We start from the raw sequence: 23,283 nt of genomic DNA on the forward strand, positions 1-23,283 counted from the left end.
GTATATCCATTTTTAATTTTTTGAGAAACCTCCAAACTGTTTTCTATAGTGGCTATACCAATTTGCAATCCCACCAATAATGTATGAGGGCCCTTTTCTCCACATCCTCGTCAGCACTTGTTCTTTGATTTATTGATGATAGTCATTCTGACAGACATCAGGTGACATCTCATTGTGGTTTTAATTTGCATTTCTCTGAAGATTAGTGATCTTGAGCATCTTTTCATATGTCTGTTGGCCATCTGTATTTCCTCTTTGGAGTCCTTATGCTATTCTTTACATCCCCATGACTATTTTATAACTATCAATTTGTACCTCTTAATCCCTTCCCCTTTTTCATCCACTCCTCAGCCCCCTTCCCATCTGGCAATCATCAAGATGTTCTCTGTATCTATGAGTTTCTGTTTTATTTTGTTCTGTAGATTCCACATGTAAGTGAAATTATATGGTATTTGTCTTTGTCTGACTTACTCCACTCAGCACAATACCCTCTAGGTCCATTCATGTTGTTGCAGATGGCAAGATTTCGTTTTTATGGCTGAGCAATATTCCATTGTATATATGTACCACCTCTTCTTTATCCATTCGTCCACTGATGGACACTTACAAAGATTCTGAAAGGTCCTTAACATTAAGGAATAAATAACAAATAACAAATGCCTAATGAAAAAAAACAAGAAAAAAGATATAAGGAGACAATTCACAAGTAAAGATTTTTAAAAGATGTTCAACTTTACTCATTAAAAAATTGGCAAAAGGGGTTGGGGAGTGGGTGAAATGGGTGAGAGAGGTCAAAAGGCACAAATTTCCAATTATAAAATAAATAAGTTTTACATTACATCATGGAGATGTAATGTAAAACATGGTCACTACAGTTAAACACTATACTGCATATTTGAAAGTTGCTTAGAGTAAACCTAAAAATCCTCATCACACACAAAAAAATTTGTAACTATGTATGGTGATGGATGTTAACTAGGCTTATATTGAATTATTATGTTTTATACCTGAAACTAATATGTCAATTTTGCCTAACTAAATAAAATTGGCAAAAATTGTGACAACACATTCTATTGGTGGGAGTAAAGAAACTTTCATACTTTGCTAGTGGGAATATAAATTGATAAAATCCTTTTGAAGAAAAGTTTGGTAATATTTAACAAAAGTATTTACCTTTTAATCCAGCAACCCCACTTTTAGGAATTTACCCTAAAGATATACCACCCATAATAATGAAAATACATAGTATGAGGTTATTCACGGCAACATTATTTACAACCACAAAATACTGGAAACAACCTAATGTCCATACATAAAAGAAAAAATAAGGAAATATGCATGTATCTGCCCTTTTGTGCCCACCCCCCAAAACAAAATGAAATAAAAACCATAGGAAGGATAACCAGAAACTGAGAACAGTTACCTAGAAGGGTATAGTAGATGGGAATGGGGTGAAAAGAATGAAGAACAAGAAAATAGTAGAAAGAAGGAAAGGGGAGTGGGACGTCTCTGAATATCTCTTTTTGAAAAGTTCGGACTTTTAGAATTATGTTAATGCTTTGCATACTTTAAAAATATACAAAATCAGCCAAAAATTTCCAATAAAGATGGCAGAGTAGGTAAACACTGTACTCGCCTCCTACCACAACTACATCAAAATTACAACTACAGAACAACCATCACTGAGAATCGCCTGAAGTCTAGCTGAACAGAAATCTTATAACTAAAGATATACAGAACCTACTTCAAGACTAGTAAGAGGCTGCTCCCACACTCACATGTGGCAGTTAAAAATTGGGAGGGATATCTCAGCTGCAGAGGTCCCCCTGAGGAGTGAGGTGTCCTGGACCTAAACCAAGCTCCCCAGCCCCAGGGAGAGAAGTCCCCACAACTTCTAGCTGTGAATAACAGCAGATACTGTGGCTGAGCGAAATGGAGAACTGCTAGAATCCCAGGTATTCTTCTTAAAAGGGCCCACTCATGGACTTACTTGCTCTAAGCTCCAGTGTCGGGGCAGCAGCTCGAAAGGCACCAGGGACATATGGGGAGGATCTAAATTGTGTTGCTTCAGGGCAAGGACTGAAGGGGCAGCTTTCACCCAGATAGAACGGGTGGCAAAAACCATTATTGCTTTGTTGAGCCCTTCCCCAACCCTGCCTGCACAATCAGGCGGGCTCCATTGTTGAGTCTCTATCAACCAAGCTAACACCATTCACCCTGCCCTAGTGATTCCGAGACCGAGCCCTACCCAATCTGCAGGCCCACCCGAGCTTCCAGTGACTTTTCCAAACAAATAGCCTGTTGTGGCTAATATTGGGGACTTTCCTAAAATCTCTCAAAGGATCACAAACCCCAAACAAGCAGCATCTAGCCTTGGCACACCCAGTGCCTCTTGCTAAGCAGCTCCAAGCCAGGCACTAGTGGCAACTAGCCTCAGAGTTCACAGTTCAGCCTCTTCTAGGCACCTCCAAATCCAGCACAGGTGGTAAATATTTGCAGATAACTCTGTAGCCACTTTGTAACCAAGTGGCTCCGGGCATGACAAAGGGGGCAGCTAACTTTGGCCTGCACCAGAGCCCCTCCAAAGAGGCCCCAGAACCAACACACCCAGTGGCCAGTTTCAGACCACACCAGAGACCCACCCAACCACCTCCACAAACAACATACCCAAAACGGAGACTCAAAAAGCACCAGAGTCCTGCTAAAGCAAATCCTGCTCCATAGGGTCAGCCTCTGCATAAAAGCTCCTCCATGGTATGGTAGTCATGGCCAGTTCTCACAACCAATCAAACCGAGAGTCAATCCTTCCCACTGATGTGCAAACAGAAACCAAGGCTCAACTATAACAGGAGGGCAAACAACCCACACAAGGGACACACCTGGAGCACACAGCTCAGGTGACCAGGGAGACTACTCCACTGGGTCCCACAAGACACCTACTACATAAGGCCTTCTATCAAGACCAAGAGACATGGCAGCTCTACCTAATACGCAGAAATAAACAGTGAGGCAGCCAAAATCAGGAGGCAAAGAGACATGTTCCAAATAAAAAAATGGCACAAAACTCCAGAAAAAGAACTAAACGAAATGGAGACAAGCAATCTATCAGATGCAAAGTTCAAAACATTGGTTATAAGCATGCTCAATGATCTCAGTGAGAACTTCAACAAAGACATAGGGAAACATAAAAATTGAGGTAGAAAATATAAAAAAGAATCAGTCAGGAATGAAGAATACAATAACTGAAGACTACATTAGAGGGACTACAAGCCCAGGAAGCCATAGAAGAATCCCAAACACAATGAACTCAAAGAGGCCCACCTCAAAACACATCATAATTAAAATGTCAAAGGTTAAAGGCAAAGAGAATCTTAAAAGCAGCAAGAGAAGAGCAGTTAGTTACCTACGAAAGATCTCCCATAAGACTGTCAGCTGATTTCTCAACAGAAATTTTGCAGGCCAAAGGGGACTGCCACAAAATATTCAAAGTGGTAAAAAGCAAGGACCTATAACCAAGATTACTCTAACAGGCAAGTCTATCATTTAGAATTGAAGGACAGAAAAAGAGCTTCCCAGATAAGAAAAAGCTAAAGGAATTCATCGCCACCAAACCAGTATGACAAGAAATGTTAAAAGAGTGGGGAAAAAAATAAGCAAAATGCTAAAAAAATTTTAATTTAATTAAAAAAATTTTTCAAGGAAAAAAGTTAAACTTCTTTAAAAATAAAAGATCAAAAATATGATTAATAAAATGGCAATAACCACATACCTATCAATAATTACTTTGAATGTAAATGAAGTAAATGCTCCAATCAAAAGACATACGGTGGTGGCCAAATGGATAAGAAAACAAAACCCAGATATACGCTGCCTATAAGAGACTCATTTCAGATCAAAAGATATATACAAACTGAAAGTAAAGGGGTGGAAAAAGATATTTCATGAAAATGGAAATGGAAAAAAAAAAAAAAGCTGGGGTAGCTATAGTTATACCAGACAAAATTAGACACTAAAACAAAGGCTATAACAAGAGACAAAGAGGGATCCAGTAACTCTACTCCTGGGTATTTATCTGAAGAAATCCAAACACTAATTCAAAAAGACATTAAGCATCCGTATGTTCATTGTATCATTATTTACAACAGCCAAGATACAGAAGCAACCAAGTGTCCATCAATATATGAATGGATAAAGAGTGGTACATATATACAATGGAATATTACTCAGCCACAAAAAAGAATGAAATCTTGCCATCTGCAACAACATGGATGGACTTGGAAGGTATTATGCTTAGTGAAATAAGTCAGACAAAAACAAATACTGTATGACTTCACTTACATGTGGACTCTAAAAAACTAAATGAACAAGCAAAACAGAAACAAACTCATAGATAGAGAACATTTTGATGGTTGCCAAATGGAATGGGGGTTAGAGGGATGGGTGAAGGTGGGGAAGGGATTAAGAGGTACAAATTGGTAATTACAAAAATAGTCATAGGGATGTAAAGAACAACATAAGGAATATAGTCAATAATACTGTAATAACTCTATATGGTGTCAGATGGGTACTAGATTTATTTGGGTTAATACCTCATAAGTTGTATAAATGTCTAATCATTATGTTGTACACCTGAAACTAATATTGTATGTCGACTGTAACAGAAAAATAAAATATTATTTTTAAAAAAAATCAACCAAAATGCAGGAGGAATCCAAAATGAAATATAAATAGTAACAAACCTAACTGTATTATATGTATATAACAACCACATTGAAAGAAGTAAAGCAGAAAAGAATTAGCCAAAGTAACTTTGGAAAATATTATTTTGACTGTGTAAGATGAGAAACAAAAGGGCTGTATACAAATACTGTACTATAGTTAGCTAATTTGTTTTTCACAGAGGAATGAGTTAATTCCGAAACCATTTTGTAAGTATTCTAAAACTGAGCAAATAAGTGAATATGTTATGGATAATTAGAACCAGGTTTCTTGCTCTTGGTGAAAGACGTTACAAATAATGAAACAGACAAAGTGAGATAGCTTTGAATCTACAGTGAGAGTTTGAAATCAGAGGTATTTGTATGAACTTGTGGTGCTTAATATATAGATACAGATCTAGAAGTGTGCACACACGTATATTTATTTTCTAGTTCTGTCCACTTCAAGGGCCTAGAAGCGATAACATCCCAGTAGCAATGGGCACTCCTATCCCAGATCTTGGTTTCTAAGTATTATTCTCCACTTAAAGAAACACCTGATTCCAGAGCTGGGGCAGAGGAAGTAGAAGATGAACCTGGAATATTATTGTAGTGTCAGAAACTAAACAAATGCTCAAAAAATGATGACATGTCAAAAAGATACAGGAGCCAACTTGTAAGGGTTCACAATGGCCAAAAAAACTGAGCAAATGAATATAAAATGATAGTAATGGATTATAGCTTAAAAATAAATATCCTTAGTCTACAGTGATATAAATAACTGAGTAAACAAACAAACAGGAAGGAGAAGGGACTTACATATAATTTCAAATTAATATAGAAAGAATGATGGAAATAGAAGTTATAATTTGCAACTCCTCAGAAATAACTGACTCATGCAAGAATCATCAATGGATGCTAAAATTAGAGGGTGAAAGTACAGAGAGAAACAAGATAGTTACATAGTCTCAAAGTGTCTCCCACAAGATAGCCTCCCACAAGATAGGAAAAACTGTGCCTTTCAATGGAAAAACCTGGCACACATCACCTTAATCAGGTGATCAGTAATGAGACATACGGACGTCATGTGCCTCTTGATGTGGTACAACATCACTTGTGTGGTATTCTTGTGGAAAATTTATAACCTGAATTTAATCATATAGGAAAAAACAGACAAACCCACAATGAGGGACACTCAATAGGATATCTGGCCAATACAATTCAAATGTGTCAATCAATGTCATGAAAGAAAAAAAAAACCGAGGAACTGTCCCAAATTAAAGGACTAAGACTAAAAAGACAGGACAACTAATATAACATGTAATCCTGGACTGTGCGAAAGTCAATGTGGAACAGGAAATGTGGGTGGCAGTATGTAATAATTCCAAGGTTTGAGAAGTTTTATGGTGCCCAACAAGTGCATATAGTAATTGTGGTTATTTAAGAATAAAATAAAAATACTATTTTGTCTTTCAACTTATGTTTATTTTTGAAAAACTATCAAATTGTTAGAACATAATACTTACTAAGCTGTTTGACCTAATTATTTGAACTGTTAGGCCTCAGGGCCCTATGAGAAAGATAATATGGGGGCTATGAAAAGAGAAAGTTGAGGAACCTCTGGATGATGGCATTTTACTTTTTTTATCAATAGAAAAAGCACTTTAAAATAAACTTCTAAATATGAAATTCAAATATGCTCTCACTGTGTACTACTAATATAAAAGGAGATTTGGAATTTACTCTTCATAATACTCAAAGGTAATATAATAGCTGAGAAATCTTAAGATGTTTATTCTATTAAGAATATCACACAAAGCTGCATAATTATAAGTCCATAACAAATTTCGACTGAAGAACGAGGGAAAAGCACATAATTAATTTCTTGAAAATTCTCCCCAAATTAGAGAAAACTATCTCGACTGTGTCTTAAAAAGTTAAACTAATATAACATATTTCTGGTGATTATATATCACCAATAACGCTGAAAGTATAAAAATATACAAACATCTATTAAATTTCCATTCAATAAATATTTGAGTTTCTACAAATATGATGGCACTGAACTTTCAAAAAATGTATGGTCTAGTAGGAGGATTATTTGAAAAAAGTATTAACAAGCGTGATGCATATAAGAAAGGTAAAATTCAGAGTATTATGGGAATATCTGGCAAGAGGGTCAGGGAAGATCTCTGTGAAGAAATTATTTTTAATCTGAGACAAAGAATGACAAAGAGTTACCAGGCAAAGGGAACAGATAAAAGCCTAGGAGAGGAAATGTAGTATTCCAAGGAACTAAAAAAACTTCAGTTAAAGGAGGAGCTGGAGAGGCAGGCAAGGAACAGAAAAGCTAAATCAATGATGCTGGTACTTCACATAAAGGTAGTTATGAAGCCACTGAAAGACAAAAAGGGGTACAAGACCTGATTTGTACGCTTAAAAAGATCATTTTACCTGCAGTGTGCAAAAGGGCTGGGAGAAGGCAATAGCAAAAGGAAACTTGTTAAGAGGCTATTACAGGTAAATGTAGGCAAGGTGCAATAACCACTTAGATTAAGGGGAAAATTGGGAGAAGTAGCAGAGTAAATTGACCTTGAGACTTTTAAGGACAGAAATGATAGAACTGGGTGGAAAGCCTGTCTGTATGTGGGTGGTGTTTTGGCATGAGCTACTGGATAGTGGTATAAGTTATGTGGAACAAATGGAGAGAGAGTAGAGGAAGGTTATACTGGCTAATTTTAGACATGTTAGATTTGAGATAACTATAAAAAATCCAAGTGGATGTATACTGTTCCATGCACAGGTCAAGAACTCTGAAAGGAGGATACCACGGGAATTCCAATTTAAGCCATCAGCTTACAGTAACCAAAGCTACAGGAAATGATAACCTCATCTAGAGAAAATTTGTCAAAGGGATTAGAGAATGTACCCTATGGCAATGTCCTGAGAATTCTAAGATGTAATGGTGAGGTAAAAGAAGACTACCAAGCAAAAGAAAGAAGGAATGATTAGGAAAATAAGGTGGAAAATCAGGTAAGTGTGGTGTCAGGAAAGCTAGTGAAGGGTTTCTAGGAGGGAAATGGTCTGTCAAAGGCTGTTGAGAGGTCAAGCAAGATAAGGATTTAAAAGTGTCCCTTTGATTCTCATAACATTTACAAGAGAAATTGTAGAAGAATGGAGAAGATAAAAACCAAGGAGGAGTAAAGAATACAATATTATATAAAACTGCTCAAGAAGCCTGAGTAAATATGAGAGAGACAGGGCAGATTTTTTTTAAAGGAAGAGATCTGTACATATTTAAATGCTAATGGAGTACTTTACTTATGGATGAAGATGGCAGACTGAACAGACACATCTTACTTTCACTTCCTCCTAAAACCCCAGTAAGATGAAAATAAAGAATTTCTTAAACTACTTTTTAAAGATATTATTTACATACAGTAAAATGCACAGACCTTAAGGGTTTGTTTTTAAAAACATATGCACACAAATAGAAGAGTGGACAATAACAGAAACTTGGAATCTGGAATGCAGACTGACCTAAAGACCTAAGAAAGTTAAATCTCAAGCTTGCAATGAGGAAAGCAATCCAATTTATACAACAGTGTCTCAAAACAGGTCAGGAATTAGCAGCAGCAGGTTCAGGGGTAAATACTGCACTAAAAACAAGATGACTGCTAAAATCATTTAGATATCCCCACGCTCACCATAAAAATCAACCAACTGTCCCTCCTCCATCTTTACGGTAGTCTGGAGCATTATTCACGAGACCAGAGCAACACTGTCCAATAAAACTATTTAATGATAGAAATATTCCATATCTGCCCTGTCCAATATGGTAGCCTCTAGACATGTGTGGTTACTGACCACCTGAAATGTATCTAGTGCAACTGAAGAACTAAATCTTTAATTTTATTTAATTTCAATTATTTAAATTTAAGTTGCTAGTGGCTACCATATTGGATAGTGCAGCACTGAGGGTAAAACAAAGGATTCCTGGACTGGAAAACATCTGGTACAGCTGAGAAGGAGGGTATCGTACTAAAAATAGTTGAATTAAATGAACGTAAGTGAACGTTTACATAATGAATGCTAAGATTTCTACCCCTTCTTCTAATTTAGCTACCATATCACTAGCAGCCTAGCTTATAAACTCCAAACAGATCTGAAGATTCTTCAAATATAACTAGCTCAAAGAGAAAAGACAAAAATACTGCAGGTTCTCCAATAAAAGAGTCTAACCAATGCACCCTGAAACTGACAAATTCCAAGCACGCACTCAGAGCACATGTAATCAAAATTAAAAGCAACCTCCCCATGAAGTCTGTCTACATTTATGCACCTGTATTCTCGGCCATGCTGTTGCGAGCTCATGTTCACCAAATACCAACATTCCTTCAAAGATAAAACAGACACACAAGGGAAGCAGAAGTGAGCTTTCAACTCTTATTAGGTACTCACTGACCCTAGGACAACCCAAATTTTGAACAGTGCAGCCACTAGATAGGTTAACTCAAGCATCACTATGAAAAAGTTCTTTCTCCTAGAGGTGAAAAGACAGTGATGAGACTAGCTGTTGTGTAGTAATAAACAGAAAAATGAGACAGAATGGTTTATAGTTGGAAACAAGATTAAAAAAAAATTCCCCATTGGCATAAGAGAGCATGGATGACCATAAAAAAGATCAAGATTGAGAACTGGAGACAACTTGTACATTTACTTACTTGTACATACTGACAATACTTTCATCACATTCAGCCACCAGAGATAAAGTAGATTTAAGTACCCAATTTTGGTCTCAAGTCCTTACAGAAAGAGAAGACTGCCTCAAGAATCAACAAGTGACTTCTAAACTCCACTTTCCACTGGGTCTTCAAATTGTTACACCACCACTCTTGCCTTTGTTTCTATGTTAAATCTGTATTATCAGTTTAGATTAAAATTGTGACCTTGGGTTCATATTTATCCTTTCTTAATATCTCTACTTGAAAATACCTTTTACTTTGCTCTGTAAGTATCTGAAATTCAGTAACTGTTAAAACTTCAGAATTAAAGAATTTTAAACACAAAAATAAAAAAATTTAGAATCTTGTACACCTACAACTAACAATATTGTATGTCAACTATAATTAAAAAATAAAAATGTAAAAATGTAAATAGAAAAAAAATTTAGAGACTCAGTGACTTGGTTTTTCATCTGAGACATATATGTCTCTCTGTATGCTGAATTCATAGACCACCTATCTGTTAACATGATTTTTAATCAGTGATTTTAGAATACCCTTGTCATCTGGTGGTAGGAAGTTAACATGCTATAAACTGGGTCATTTTAGAAAGAAGATAATTCAGTAACTTCCTTTAGAGGATTTATGATGTAGGGTCCATTTCTGACTCTACATAGAATAGGAATTACTAGAGCAATGAGAAGCCTATCAAAGAATAACTTTCAGGGTCAACCTATCTCCCTAAAAGAGAATGTTCTCCCTAAAAGAGAATCTGCCTGATGGCCTATTACCTTAATAATTCTGAAAATACTACCTCTCCACAAAGTTATCAAGTCTTCACTATAACAGGTAGGAAAAATACACACAAAGCACTGTTACCACCTTATCAGTTCATCCTTTCTAGGCTTCTACCAAATTTTTTAAATCAGTAGCACAGTACAATTTAACCAAGAAAAAGAGACTAAAATTTCAAGGACAAGCTTAAAACAAATACTGAAAGCCTTTAGTTAAATCTGGTGTTTATAAAGCAATCTACAGCCCAGTTCTCAAACATAGGAGGCTGGCTAGTGATACAAAGTTAAGTGGTCATGCATACCAAGACTGAAGAGGGGGAGAAAGCACTAGGTATATGATAAGCCAGTACAAAAGCAAAATATTCTTAAACTGGAATTTTTCCATGGTACGGCACAAAAGCCTACTAAAAAACTAATTTATAAAGTGATAATAACCTTTATACTATTCTGCAAACAAACAGAGCTAAGCAACATTTAGTATGAAATTTTACTTTAAAATCTACTTTCATGAAAGAGCATTGAGGAGTCTAATTTCATAGGAAACTATAAAAACAGAACTACAGAGCTACTGACTTAAAGGACTTTTTTCTAACTTCTGGGCTCAAACACCACAAAACCTGAAATAGTACTATTAATTCGAGTATCGTTATTTGTTAAGGAAAGGACAGGAAAGAGAAAAAAATTAAGAAGGCATGGAAGGCAACAAACTAGTTGGGCATGACACTCATCTCTCTGAGCCTGTTTATAAACTAAAATGTGAAACCTGATCTATATCTGTGTTTTTAAACCATGAGTATCATCTGAGAAGCCTTTTAAAAACCAAATACCCAGGTCTCACTTCAGAGCCACTGAGGTAGTGTCTAGGCATCTAAGATTTGGTTTTAATTCTCCAAATGCTTCTAATGACCAGTCAGGTTTTGGAATTACAAGATGAGGTGACCTCTAATGACCAGTCAGATTTTGGAATTACAAGATGAGGTGACCTCTTTATCCATGACTTAAAGTTCCAAATTGAAAATTCCGTGGCAAAGGAACTGAAGATTGTACTTCGCTACATACTGCACAGCAGCCATCATCATGCTCCACTGAGGAAAGGAGAGCATCCTTAATTTGTGTGACAGGCAGTTTTAAGAATAGGGGCTACTCACCCAAGTCACAGACCATATCTCCCATCCCTCCTCCCCAAACACTTCTCTAACTTAGGGTCTATTAAACTTCAGTGGTGAATGTTCTTCTCTGGCCTACATAAAGGCATCTTTTCATACTTAGAACTGCAATGTCCAACCACTCAAAGGATTCAAGTTCCTGTATTTATTCCCTGCACATTTTCAATTAACATGAAATATTTTAGAGGCAGAGTGAGGAGTCCTCAGAAATACTTGCAAAGAATTCCTTGTAAAGTGGCCAAGGTATAAATGAAGTCCCTCTCAGCTTTTCTCCTAGAAAGGGCCCACTGGACAAAGTTATCTCGAGTAAGGAGCAAAACTGATCTGAGTTATCATCCTTCATATACCAATAATGTTTTATCAATAAGCATGAGACATCTGGGTGACAAGAAGATTCTGACTTCTTCCTAATGCTGCTCAACCTAAAGCACACACTGCAGTTAGGTTCTAACCATACAAGATCCTAGTATCTCTTCCGACACCCTTCTCTCCATACCAAGCTGAGCTATTGTAGATAGATAAATAAACATAACTAGGAATCTACCATTAAGTATCCTGGATATCCTTAAACCAAGGGTAACTAGATTCCCGAAACATTTCAAGATTAGCGTTCTGCCTTCATTTCATTTAAATTCTCCCTACTAATTTACATAGGTATAAGAAAGCTCCGCTTTAAATGTGCTCAAAAATGTCTAAGCTTCAAGCATGAGATTAAAACCACTACCAAATGGCAAGCTAGGATTTCAACCCAGCTCTTCTGACTCTTAAATCCAAAACGCTCCCCACATCCTCTCCGTATCCCTCCTCCCTTAACAGAGCGGCCCTACAGTCGAACTGGGGTTGATACCTCCCTAGCATAGAGAGAACAGAAATATCAGGCTTCGCACCACCCTAATGTCCAGTTGTGCCATAAGCGTTCACTAAAACAGGGTCCCAGGAGTGTGGGGTAAGGAATCGAAGGCAGGCAGGAAGAACTGGCAGAATAAAAACCCTTGACTTCCACGACGGCAGGAGCTGGAGGACCTGTAACAGCAGCTCTTTCCCTCTAAGCTTTCCCAGGCTTCAGGAGGAGCGGCCGAGGGCGCTACTTTTCTCCGCTTCTGCGTCGTACATCTCGAACTGGAGAGAAAGAGGGGAGGACAGCGGTCCCTCGGGACGAGCTCCCTCCCCGCCCCAGGAGGGTACAGTGGTGACCAGGGAGAAATCTGCTGCCTCGGGTTCGAGCGTGGGAGGAGGGCAGCGCTTGAGGCCTCCAGGCCGGAGTGCTGAGCTGGCGCACAGCGGCGCGGGAACGGCCAAGCAGCCGGGTCCGTAAGCCACTCCGCCGATGTGACACCTGGGCTCCCGCTTACCTCCGTCCCTCGCTGCCCTCACCTGCCCTGTCGCGGGCCCAAACACTAGGGCAGCTCCGACTACGGTCCTGTCTTCCCCAGCTCTCGAGGAAGCCCCGTCAGCAACAGGGTGTCCGGCCTGCTCACAGCGACCACGGCGGCCAAGCTTCCTTTGGAGCTGCTGCCGCGATGCCGGCGCTCACTTACGTCGTCACCTCCTTCCCTGCCCTTCCGCCTCAGCCCCGCCCGCGCCGCGTGCGGGGCGGGAGGGCCAGCGACTGCCGGGCACTGGGGGCGTGGCTCCGCCTTCCCTCCGCTTCCGGCGGCGAGCGCTCTTCCGCTTCCCCCGGGACGTCAGGCTGTTGCGCTGGTCTTCACTGACTGGGTCCGCACTACGTCTCCTGTCCGGCACCTCCTTCCAAACGCATGAGGTCTCGTAGAAACTGATTTAAAAATTACAGAGGCTCTGCAAAGCGAGTTTCAGACATCCGTTCGGCCCCTCAGAATTTTTTACCCTAAAAAGGCTCGGGCAGACCACGGCTACTACGGCCCCTCCCTTCACTAAGCCCTTTTCCCTTGTGCGAAAAGCGAAAGACGTTCCTGTTCTGGATGCTCCGGCCCAGGCATTTCTTCTCTGGTTCTCCCATGATGACCTTACCCAACGGTATTGTAATGATGTTCTTTAGCTGTGCCCTCCTCTCAACTGAAAACACTTCCACTGGAGGGCAGAGCCCGATTTTAGTTATCATAGTAGCCCGACACCAAATAGTGACTGGCCTACAAGTGCTTAGTAAGTCGGTATGGTAAATTTGTCATTCTCCTTATAATGAGAGAGGAAAGCGACTTCAGCCTGATATGTTAAAGCACAATTCACTGAACATTTTTTTGAATGTGAACATGAAGTCTCTCTTGCAAGCCCTGAGTCTAATTTTGGGGAAAGAGACATAAATATAATACAATATCCTGACAGGTAGAAAATATATAATAGCAGAGGTATGGTGGAAGATAAATTCAATTTTGGACATACTTGATTCTGAATAGAGTGGAGACGGATACAATGGAATGCCAGGAGCTGGGCGCTAGGCGCCTTGAGCCCCAGGTGCGAGTAATAAGGGTGTGCCTTGACTGTAAAGAAGATAAAAACAATAGTAAAACCAACTAATGTGGTTTGCTTTTAATTATCATGCGTGTCAGCAAATTCTCAACAGTATCAAAAATTAAGTTTTCCTTCCCAAACAAAAGCTTTTCTCAGTCTTTCTTCTAAACAGTTGCTATAGTTACTGCTGAGTTTTACAACAGTCATGCACCACTTAACAGGGATACATGCTGTGATTTCAACATTGTGCCAACATCAGTGTACTTAGACAAACCTACATGGTATAGCCTACTCCACACCTAGGCTAGGTGGTATAATTTATTGTTATACCAAGGAAGAAAAATAATTTTCTCTACCTTCTGGATTCTTGACTGAGATATCCCTGTAGAAAAAGACAGTTTAACAGGAGAAAAAAAGTTTAACAATGTGTCTACCTAGTGTTAAAAAACAATTCAATTGAACAAACTTGAAGATCTAATTGGTTTTAATTAAGGGATTCATGAATGAGGCAGCATCCCAACTAGCTGCTAGAAGGGTACTCTGATGAGATGTACAAAATGGAAGGTTTTTATAGGCAAAAAGAGGGTGGACTAAGAAGTTAAAAGTGGATCAGGGTGGAACTAAGAAATTAAAAGAATGGATTATTTCAGGCAAGGACAGATTACCTCACTAGTGTTTATCAGGAAATTACATATTGATTAAATCTAAGTTTGGTATCGGGGGTTTTCAGCTCAGGTGAGGCCATTCTAGGCCTGTGGTTTGTTTTTTTCTTTGTTTGTTTTTTTAACACTGGGAAGGACTCAGGAAAACTAAATAACTTACCAAAATGGCTGAAGCCACCACCTAAAATACCATCTTCAGCTGAAGAGGAAAGAAGTTGTGGCTAGGAGGAGTCCTTATGGGAGGTTACCAGGAAAAGCACAGTAAACAAGAGTAAACTTATTATGCAGGTTTAGGTCGTTTTCTGCATTCATATGAGTTTCTGGAAGGTCATCCCCCTTTTCCTGGTACAGCTAGGGAGGCACCCTTACATCTGGAGATTTCCTTTACAAATGTATTTTACAAAGGATAACTCTTACTTGGTTTCCAGAGCTTCTTCCATGTCTACTGTTTCTTAAAATTAACCAGCCTAAAATAATCCTAATGCCAAAGACACATATTTTGGGGTGACAAATTCTGTTCCTCTACAGCTCATAGGCTACAAACCTGTACAGCATGTTGTTGTAGGCAATTGTAACACCATGATATTTGGGTAATGTGTTGCTCTCAGATGCCTTAATATACGTGGTCTGTCCTTGACTGAAAGGTCGCTGTGTGGTACATGACTGTATGTAAGCTTCAGATTGACCTGTTTCCTCAGTTCAAATGTAAATCTTTTGAGATTTCCACTTCCAGCAAAGATGGAATAACAGAGATCAGATTTACCTTTCCAACTGAAACAACCAAAAAGCCAGACAAAAAATATGAAACATCACTTTTCAAGACATTTGATATAAGGCAAAGAATGGCTATCCCTGAGAGATGGACAATAAATGGGGTAAGCCCCCAACCTGCCCCCCACCCCCACCCCACCCAGTGTACTGTCTTTAGGATATGTACAGGTAGAGGAAACCAGGAAAAGCCAGGTGGTTTTCCTGAGTTGAGAGGAAGATGCAGGGAGATTGGGGAGGCCAAAGCAACTAGAGTTCACAAGGAAGACTCCCTAGTAAAGAGAGAAAATGAGAGAGTCGCTCAAAGAGAAAACCCTAGCTGCTTATTAGTTTTTTGTTGATTTTCAGCCATTTGACTATTTTGTGTCCTAATGTGGTTTGCTTTTTATTTATCTGGCTTGGGTTTTACTGAGCTGCTCTAATTTGTGGATTGGTGTTTTTCATCAATTTTGGGAACTTTTTAGGCAGTGTCTTCAACTATTGTTTTTGCTCCATTCTGTCTTTGTGCCTCTGAGATTCCAATTACATATGTAAGATTATTTGACCTTATTCAGCATGTGTTTTACACTTTGTGCCATCTTTTTTTATCTTGATGCTTCAGTTTAAATATGTTCTGTTGACCCGTTTTTGAGTTTACAAATTATCTCTTATATGGTCTCCAGTCTGATGTCAAATCTATGCATGGAGTTCTTAATTTTTAATATTGTATTTTGTTTTATAATTTCATTTGTTTTTGTTTTTTATAAATTCCAGTTATCCATTTGAAGTCTCCATCTTGTAATCCATTTTTTCATCTTTTTCTCCATTTTCATTATCTTATTTATCATAGTTTTTCTTTCGGTCCTTGTCTATCTTTAACATTTTGATAATTTGTTAGCCTTGTTCAATGGTGCATTTTTCTTACTTGATTATCAGTCATATTGTTTTGCCTTTTCACATGCTTGGTAATGTTTTCTTGTGTGCCTCACAATGTATATAAAAGGATTGTAGAGCCCCCACACGATATCTCCCAGTGAGAATTCCCCCTTCCCTCTATTAGGTTGATAGAGTGAAGGGCTGATCATCATAATATAATCAAGAATTTAGCTGGATTTTGGCAAGGTTGCCCTTTAATTTAGATTCATTCTACCGCTGGGTCATCCCTATTCCTCAGAGGTAGCCCAAGCTTTTGATAGAAAACCTCTGTTTCCTCAACCCTGAAAGACTACAGGACATTCAGTTTATTCCTTTAGAGATGTTGAGCTTAGTTCTTTTGCCTCAAGCCTACATATGTCTTGAGGGAGAGATTAGCCATGTGTTAGAAGAGGCCATGTCCCTCCAATGGGGCACAGTTTCCTAAGCACCATGACTTTTCAAAACTTTTGGCCCAGTCCCACAGCCTTCCAAACAGGTCTTGAACCCAGCAAATGCCCACACAGCAAACCAGCCAAGCACTGGGACTCTTCTGACTTCCAATCTGTCCTAGTAGTCCCACATGACCACCATAAATTCCTCTAGGTTTTTTCTTCCTAGGTTAAGACTGAATCTCAGCCTACACCTAGAATCTAGCAAACGTTTCCAGAAAAGAAAACTAGTGATTATCAAGTCACCTTAGAATGGCTCTCCCCTCTCTGGAATTTTAGTTTACCTAAAATTAGGTATCATGTCCTTGTTACTTCATAGTTCTCCAATATATTTTAGAATATGGTATTTTTAACTTATTCTGTACTTTCAAAAGCTGTTATAGCAGGAACATTGTCCTGCAACCTACTACATCCTACTTGGAAACAAAAGTCACTTGTAAAACTCAGTTATATCATGTCTACAATGCCTAAGGGTATAAATGATACCTTGTTTATAATTATAACATTTCCTTAGACTTAGACATTTATATAGCCTATATAGAAATTTACATAGGTTTATTGCTCCCAAAAAACATTTTTTCCCATTTTTCTAGCTATTATTTGCTTGCCCTAAGTTTGTCCTCTAGATTTTTTTAAAAAATAATAATTTAGTTCTTACTGCACACTCAATATTTTATGGGCCTAACATTTAAATTTCACAACAAACCCCTGAGGTGAGAATTTTCCCATTTTTATAAATGAGAAGACAGAAACTAGATTTAGTCAAAGGCCTGAAGTCATACAGTTAAATCTATCTGATTTTAAAACCCCTAAAAGATACACTATTTTGACTTCCTTTCAGTATTCTAAAACTGTGTTATAAAAACTAATAGCCACTAGCCATATGTAGCTATTTTAATAAAATTAAAAATGCAGTTCCCCAGTTGCCCTAGCCACATTTCATATGCCCAACAGCTACATGTGATTGAAGGCTGCCGTAATGGAGGTAGCCTTTATGATCTATGTATGGATCATTTCTATCATTGCAGAAAGTTCTACTGGAAGGCATTGCTCTTAGAAGATTTTTAAAGATCCATGAGAACAATATATTCTGACAACCCTAGATTGACCACCGCTGGACTTCTTTTCGTGTGACTTTTAAATAAAAGTCCTATTTGATTACAGTCATTCTTCGGTACCTATTACTTATAGTAAAACTCTTAATAGAGATATAAACCAATACCCAAAAGTGTATTTCTTTCTTTTTAAATCCCCTTTAGGAAAATGACTATCCAAATTATAATGCACAGAGTGTCTCATATTTCGAGTTATGCATGACATGTAATACTGTAAAATATGCAATTTCATAGTATGTTACCAAACAAGAATGTATTGGGGCCTTCTTGGTATTGTACTTGCAATATAATTCCTTAAGATATGTTATGCATACAATTTTAAAGATGAGATGTGGGGGAAAGGGCAAATAGCTCTGTGCAGCTTTCTCAGTTCATTAGTCCTCCTGCTACTGCATTACCATAAAGGACTGTCCAATGGATATGGTAAAAAAAAAAAAAAAAGTTAAGTAATGATAGATCACATTTATCAAATGCTTACTATGTGCTAGGCACCACTCTAACATTTTATGTGAAATTAATTCATTTAACCCTAAAGAAAAAAAAAAAAACCTATGATGTATATGCTCTTTTATCATCCAGAACAAACAAAACCCACCAATTCGCGGTAACAATTTTCAGTGCACATTCTATTAGAATAGTGCTGTTACTAAAAGCATAACTGGTCCACCCACTGGCAGCAAAATTTTAAATTATACACCCTATTTTTATTTAGAAAAAATTCTCAAGTTCAAACATGACTATAAGATGAAACGAAGCAAAAATAAGCTTTAAATAAAGCTTTGTCTTGCAGTACTTAGTGATGGATGAAGAAATGTGCAGCAAGATATAATCAAGTACTCAGACTTCTTGAGATAATACTTGGGTCAGCTTTGTTTTGTCATTAAAACAAAACAAAACAAAACAAAACTGAAACTGGACACAGCAGGCACACAATGGAGTATACCAGTAGTAAAATATGCAAAGATGAAAGCAAGTGGAAAAGTATTTGCTTGACTGACAGTGCAAGTAATATGAAAGTGGCTGATCCATATATCCAACAGTCTATGGCTTAAACTTATTTTTCGATGATGCCTTAGTCTTGGATCATACACTAAATAAGATCTATAGATGAATGAGAGAAATGATAAACATTTAAACACTTCTCATATCACCAAGAAAAAGAGTGTGATCAAAATAGTAACAATGTCTGTAGTAAAAACTCATAGGATTTAAGGTGTTTTTTTTTTTTTTTATTGAAAACCAAAGCTCTTCAACAAATTAGCAGCAAAGCTTAGTTTTCTAAAGTGTAAGAAATATCGAATGGGATTAATGTTTTCTAGTTTCAACTACAAAACTCCTTAAAGATTTTAATGACAATAAAGCAATGTGAATGAGATTGTACTGTTATACATTCCTTAATCTTATTGCCCAGATCAAATAGCTTTTGAAAATGGTGCATTTCTGTTTCTAAATACAGAAGCCAAAGTGAAGTTATTCATTAAGAAATAGAGAACATAGTCTGGCAATGCATTCATGGTGCTGCAGCATATACCTACAGATCTAAGAATGCAAGACAGGAACATTATGCGGTACTGTCACTCCATTTTGACTGTTAAAAAAAAAAAAGGCAGCACAACTAGGGCGAGACGTTTTTACCTGCTATAGAACACAAACTGGGATCGGTTGATAAAAGGTAATGTTAGGTATCTTTTAACAAGTATAACAAATTACGTATCCACATGACTGTTGTTCCTTACAAAATAATCAACGTCTGGGTTACAAATTTATATAAAGGCTATCGCTATTTACTGAACATATTTTGTTTAGAATACTTTTAATCTTTTTCTCTAACAAAAAGATGTATAGGTGAAAGTTATAATCAGGATTACTGAAGCTATAAAAACCTCTGTGTAAAGACAAAAGTACTCACTGACTCTTAATTTCTTACCAAGAAATCTACAACTGCTTTTTAAGGCTGAGCTGGCTTTCCTCTGCCACTAGCACATTCTAGATAATGCTTTTCTCCTTTGGGAGCTCACATTAACAAATTCAAGGAACTAAACACTTTTAAGATTAAACAAAATATCAGGAAGGCAAATCTGTTATTCAATGTACACTACAAATTAAGTTGTAAAGAAACTTTTAAGAATTTGTTCTTTTTATCACCACCACTCTTCCCCTTCAATTGCTAAGTTCACCAAGAGCTGCTTGCATACTGTATATTCAATATACAGAATCCTACTAAAAGCTTACCAAAATCATTATATCATATTCTGGACCTTAGCTCAAAATAAATGCCTGGTCATAACATGTTTTTAAAAGCTAGGAATTAATGTCCTCTATTTCACACCAAAGAAGTCTGATAAGTAGAATCTTTGGAATTCACAAAAACACCAGTGCGCATACTAGCTAACAATTAAGGGAGTCATCTTTTTGATGTTTTAAGAATCTCATGGAAATTTGGTGGACACTGGTGATATTGGTAAGGGTAGTTTCAGTGACATGTTGAGGGCAGATGCAATATGCTAATGAAGAGAAAAACAGTAAGTCTAGTCTCCTCTTTCTAGAAGTTTAGTTGAGAAGTCAAAAGAAGTTTGTTTTAAAAGGGAGATATATGAACATGCTTGTTTTGCTGATGATTAGAGAGAGAAAAGGGCCAGGTGAGCCAGGGTAAGTCAGAGAGGCCTGAGGCCCCAGGAGGTGGTGGAAGATAGAGAACAGATCCTTGGTAGGGTTAGCTGCTGGGATGAACATCTCCCACTGAGACTGAAAGGAAGAAGGCAAACAGAAACCCAAAACATTTTGGCATCCGGGTAAAAAAAAGTGTTGAGATGGTGGGATAAAGGGGTTGGGAGTCATGAGAGATAGCCTGGACTCAGGAAAAGGGAGAGGAAAAAAAACCTAGGAGCAAAGTGAATCATTGGTGTATAGCACCAAAAGCCCAGCTGAGAATTGAGAAAAATCATTGTGTAAATGAGTATGTTTTGTGCTGTGCCAGATGGCAATATACTAGTGTTGTCAGAGAAACAGAATTAAATCTGCAGTTATTTACCAGACATCTTTAATAAATCTTTTTTTGAAAGACACAGTTAAAAATAAAAGACCTGTTATGGCTTGAATGCTTGTGCCTCCCCCCCCCAAATTTAAATGTTGAAGCCCTAATACCTCCTATATTAGGATTTGAAGATGGGAAGTAGAGTTGGATGAGGTCGTGAGGCTGGGGCCTCACAATGGGTTAGTGTCCTTATGAGACACCAGAGAGAGTGTTCTCTCCCTATGTGCACATTCTTAGAGTAGGTCCTGTAAACACATAGCAAGATGGTGGCAGCCTGTAAGCCAAGAGGCTTCAGGATGAAACCTACTTTGCAAGCATCTTGATCTTGGACTTCTCAGCCTCCGGAACTATAAGAAGTAAATTTCTGTTGTTTAAACAACTTAGTCTGGTATTTTGCTATGGTAGCCTGAACTGACGAAGAAAAAAACTCTCATAATTAATACTCGTGGAGAGATATTGAATTTATGAAATAAGAATAAAAGGCTATGAAACAGGAGATCAGAAAACAAGAATGAGCTTTTGGAAATTAATGATGTGATATCTGACATATATTCAAAAAGAGAGGTCAAATCAAAGAAAGTTAAAAAGCAAAGAGATGGAAAGCAGGAGAGAAAGATAAGAAAAACAGATTAATGCTGTAATTCTGGAAAGAAATAACAGAGGAAAATGTGGCATTTATTAAAGAAATAATACAAAAATTTAAAAGAAATTAAGGAAATGAGTCTGTGAACTAGACAGCCCGACAAATCCCCAAATCAAAACATATACGCCCTCACCAAGGCACTTCATGGTAAAAATTCAGAACAAAAGATCCAGAGAAGCAGAAAAATGGGTTACATACAAAGATGTTACAGAAATAGCAGGTTATGAGACAATGAAGCAGTGACTTCAAAATTCTCAAGGAAGATGGTTTTCAATTCATAATCCTATAGTGTCAACATGAGCTATTTTCAGACATGCAAGTTCTTAAAAATCTTGCCTCTATGTACACTTTCTCGGGAAGCGAGGCAAAGATGTACTTCTCCAAAATGAGGGAGTAAGTCCAGCAAGAAAATCATGGTGTTCAGGAAACAGGATCTAAATCAGGAGAAAAGTGCAGTTGAGTTTCAGATGCCAGAGGGGCAGAAGGCCTGGACAGTATCAGTCCAAACTTCAGCCAAGTTCCAGGAAAGAAAAAGGAACTGTCATAGTTTTCAGAGAGATTTTGTAATTTTGTGGTAAGTTAGGGAAACTTAGTGATAGGAACATAGAAACTTGCAAAGGAAATGAAAAGACAAGAAACTTAACAGGAAAAGAGTTTTATAAGAAATGACATGTAATGATAACTTACTTGGCTCAAGTGAACAACACATAGTCATAAGGTAAAAAGTTACTACTAATTGAATAAAAAATTGCCATCTCTTAATTAGGACACCAGAGAGTATAGTAATGGGAGAATGGGATGGTAGATGGTATGACAGTACCCAAATTTTCAACCATCATAACAGGAAGTTACTAAAGTAAAATATAGAAATGTGAAGAAATACTGTATTAAGTATATGATTTAGAAAGGTGAAGATTAATGCATGCTAAAAACAGCTCAGAGTTAAAAGCAGATGCCTCTGTGGAGCAGGACTTGGCAGTGAGTAAGTTTAAAATTGGGCACTAGCATTGTTTATTACAACTCCTTTAAGATCAGCATTTGAATTTTTAATCTATGTACGTAACTGTTAAAAACCTAAAATAGGTAGGCCTGAAAAGACAGTTCCATTTTGTTCTACTCCTCCTCCTCTTCAAAAGATAAAACTTGTTAAATAATTTAGCATAAAAAATGATTTCCTAATTTGAAAAATGGCACAAATATCAAAGTAGTAAAGCATGCATTAAGCTCATTCAAATTGTGCTTTTTAAATCAATCATACAGGCATTTAAACACTTCTCTTAGGCAAACGTTTAAAGCATTTGCTACAAATAATTTAAAGAAATGTGAATGTTAGAATACCACTAAACAGATTTACAGTATAACAGATATTTTAAGCAGTCATTGCCTTCACAGATACCCACAGCCCTGTTCCACTCCATGCTAAAAAAAATGTATAATTTTGGTTTTTGATAGTAACTCTATATTACAGCTATTCTCCATGTCAGGGTATCCAACATTGCAAATTAAATGCACATAATGAAGTGATGCCTTAAAGTATTGCACTTTTAAAGTTCTCTTGGTGCATTTAGCACAGAAATGCTAGTAAGAGTCTTATCACCTCAGCCACGTAAGGATTAGAATTTCAGGCCAAGTTGTTGGAGGTATCAAACAGATCAGAAGTGTTTCCCTGGGCCTGACAGCCAGAACATTTCTAAGAAATTTATTTTGAACCTGGTTCAAAAGAGAGAAAGCTCATACCTACTACACATAAATTTCTGGAAACCTTTCTAATTTGGGCTTTTTAGTACAAACGGTGTCATGACATGTTTAAAAAACATTTAGCTTTAAAAATATTAGAATGTTCTTTGAAAGCCTACTACACTTATGCTTTTAAGGTACTCTGATTTAAAGAACTGAAGTTTAGGAAAGGG

The 23,283-nt window shown here is 37.5% G+C and overlaps 1 protein-coding gene across 2 annotated transcripts in view; it reads right to left on the minus strand.

The window, feature by feature from the left end:
- The window catches only part of SENP5 (SUMO1/sentrin specific peptidase 5), a 43,688-nt gene extending 30,738 nt beyond the window's left edge, over nucleotides 1–12,950 (minus strand). Inside the window, exon 1 of one of the 2 annotated variants that reach the window (XM_011386374.2) lies at nucleotides 12,756–12,950. The gene's annotated coding sequence lies outside the window, so the exon portion shown is untranslated. Of the gene's footprint in view, nucleotides 1–12,733 lie in introns of both variants that reach the window. The other variant, XM_011386372.2, reaches the window with a different exon arrangement.
- Nucleotides 12,951–23,283: the final 10,333 nt, after the last annotated feature.

The sequence above is a fragment of the Pteropus vampyrus genome, unplaced genomic scaffold (assembly GCF_000151845.1).
Source record: "Pteropus vampyrus isolate Shadow unplaced genomic scaffold, Pvam_2.0 Scaffold1327, whole genome shotgun sequence".
NCBI lineage: Eukaryota > Metazoa > Chordata > Mammalia > Chiroptera > Pteropodidae > Pteropus > Pteropus vampyrus.